The sequence below is a fragment of the Gopherus flavomarginatus genome, chromosome 11 (assembly GCF_025201925.1).
Source record: "Gopherus flavomarginatus isolate rGopFla2 chromosome 11, rGopFla2.mat.asm, whole genome shotgun sequence".
Classification (NCBI taxonomy): Eukaryota; Metazoa; Chordata; order Testudines; family Testudinidae; genus Gopherus; species Gopherus flavomarginatus.
In genome coordinates, this window is record NC_066627.1 from 33,190,129 (window position 1) to 33,193,158 (window position 3,030).

The following is a 3,030-nucleotide window of genomic DNA, read 5'->3' on the forward strand; positions in this document are numbered from 1 at the left end:
CTACGTTTCAGAACACAAGGAAGTATTCAAAAGTTTTAAAAAAACAAAAACAGGAGAAAAGGATGAAGTTGAGTGTATGCACTGCAAACGGTGTGGCCCAGTTATTAAATATAAATATTTATAGGCTGATAGTTCTAAGTCTACAACAGTAAACTGTTTATTCAAAGGAAAAGTTTTATTTGGGGATTAGAGATCTATTGTTTTCTTAAACTCCGAGGAGGCATTGTGTTTTGAGTTCTGATTTAATTCTGCAGCAAAACACATAGATCAGTGGTTCCCAGACTTGTTCTGCCGCTTCTGCAGGGAAAACCCCTGGCGGGCTGAGCCAGATTGTTTACCTGCCGCGTCTGCGGGTTTGGCCGATTACGGCTCCCAGTGGCCGCGGTTCCAGCAGCTCCCATTGGCCTGGAGCAGTGAACCGCGGCCACTGGGAGCCACGATCGGCGGAACCTGTGGACACGGCACGTAAACAAACCGGCCCAGCCCCCCCAGGGGCTTTCCCTGCACAAGCGGCGGAATGAGTTTGGGAACCACTGAATTAGATGAATGGAATTCAAAGCATTAATCTACTCAATACTTTCCCCCATCTTTCCATCCATCAAAATAAACCCTGATATTTACCCAGAAAAATTATTTATAGTTTTTTACACTGATTTTCACCTATGTTGTTGTGGTAATAAACACTGATAAATTCCCAGGAAAAAAATAAATAAAATAAAAACTTAAAACAAAGGGCCCTAGCTATTGGCTATTTACTGTAAAAATATAACAAAAGTCCTAATTCTCCATGAACTTTCCTGGTCACTTATACCTGTGCAGAAAGGGCCATATCCTCAGGTGATGTAAATCACCATATCCCTGTTAAAGCAGTGATGGGTGGCAATATAAAACCCTATGATAGACTAATAGCCAATGGTGCTCTCCCCGCTCCTTTTACCAGCTCAGGCTCTGGCCCAGTGAGTGCAAGGGGAGTACCCTCAGGCTTTGGTGGCAGTTCACACCATCTTTGCACGTACTTAGCACAGATGTAAATTACTGCACCAGGTGCAAAGCATTGGGATGACACAGACTTTAAGACTTTTGCTGTTGGATGCCCTTGATAAATGCCTCCCCTGGGCTGCACCAGCGGAAGTTTTGCCTGCTCAACAGCAGCAGAATCTGGCGCGGTAAAACTGATTCTAATGAGCTGATATTTGCTCCACTGCCCAGGGCACTTTCTGCAGGCAGCACTGTTCAGTGATACTGCTGCCACCCACCCAGCTTTCACAGGACAGACCCAATCTTTTTCAGTCTGCTTCATGCTAATTTGCAGAAGCCAACGAATCCCCAAAACAGGGAGGAGTCCTTGTGGCACCTGAGAGACTCACAAATTTACAGTAGTTAGTGCCACAAGGACTCCTTGTTTTGCTGATACAGACTAACACGGCTGCCACTCTGAAAGAATCCCAAGTGAGCTTTGAGTCAGAGAAAGATCACTTGTGTGTGCCTGGATTGCCAAGTAATGGAGTGACTGTTGATTCTCTCTGTGTTTCTGGCATCCAGGGTGTCTCCTAATCACAGGTTTGCAAACATTGCAGGAGGCGGCTCAGTATAAACACTGGTTTCTACTGACATTTGTTCTAAACTAATGAAAACATTTCTGTTAAGCTGGGTTTGAGGCCTAAACTGTTTTGATTCCTTCCCGTCTCTTTTCCCTAGCCATCAGTCTCTTGGTGTCTCTACTGATGACTGCCTTCCTGTTGCCCTGTGGATACCCGGGGAAGACATCCTGTGCTCAGATTCCCGTATGGTGCTGAATCATTTGAATTCTGCTGCAGTGTGCTGTGGCGTATTGCCTGAGCATAGCATATCAGGTATGCCGTACTTTGCAAAATATGCTGTTAGTTTCCTGGTCATAGTTCTTGCCTCAGTGTCCTCTACACTGTCCACCTCCCAGAAATTGGAGTAATAAGCTACCATGACTCTGTAGTTCCTGTCATTAAAAGTGAACAAGTCTATGCTCCCCCTTTCCCAGGTCAAAATGGGATTTTCATGAGGCTGTAGAGTCTCCTGTTGTTGATCACTCTACTGTTTGCACACCTCACAGTGTTCCACATACACTCCCATCTGACCATTCAGGCCTGACCAATAGCGATGCTCCTTGGCTTGCCTCAGATATGCTTCTGCCTCTGTCCCCAGGTGTGATTTGTCTCGTGATGTCGGCTCTTAAATCTGCTGAGATTACTGCTCAGTGCCCTTTAAACAAAATCCCATCTTGCACACACGGCTCATCCCTCCCCTCATGGGTGGGGCAACTTGCTGTGGCACTCACTCTGTGATGTGGCCAACCCGGGAGTACAAGCTGTGGTTCTGCCGTGGCTCCCCATCAGTGCTTTGTTGGATTGATCTGGAGGCTCTCATCAGAGATGTGAAGGTAGTGTAGCATGCTGATAGACTCCATCTCCTCTTCCACAGAGCCATTCTGTGTTGTACTCTGGAAGGTATGTCCTGCTGAGTGTGTATCCTCACATCATAGAGATGAAGCCCCAATAACATTCACTGGAGTGTCTCGGGTACCCTCAGCAGTGGCTTCTTCCATGATACTTTCTAATGGCTGGTGATGAGATTCCATGTCCACTTTGTGCCCAAAGGCGAGTTGATGGAATCAGAACATAGCAAGTAGCTCTTTTTCAGAATGAGCATACCCCCTTTCTGTATCTGTCAGAGCTCTGCTTAGGAGCAGTGCCTCACTTGTGATTTTCTTTAGTCTTTCAAATGCCTGTTCTTAGGTCTCTGACCATTCCCATGGTGCATTAACTGTCAAGGCTTCATGGGCTTCTGGTAGGTGAGCACAGAATCTGGAAAGATAGGTGGGCATCCCTATAAATTGTTGGACTCTCTTCACATCCTTTTGGTCTGGGTATTTCACAATGTCTTTCTGGAATCCCTCAGAAGTCAACAGATGTCCAGTGTAGGGGGTCCTCAGTTATTCTTAGTTTCAGTTTGTCTGCATTCAGGGCAGGTGTACCGCACTGCCTGCACAAGGGTCGA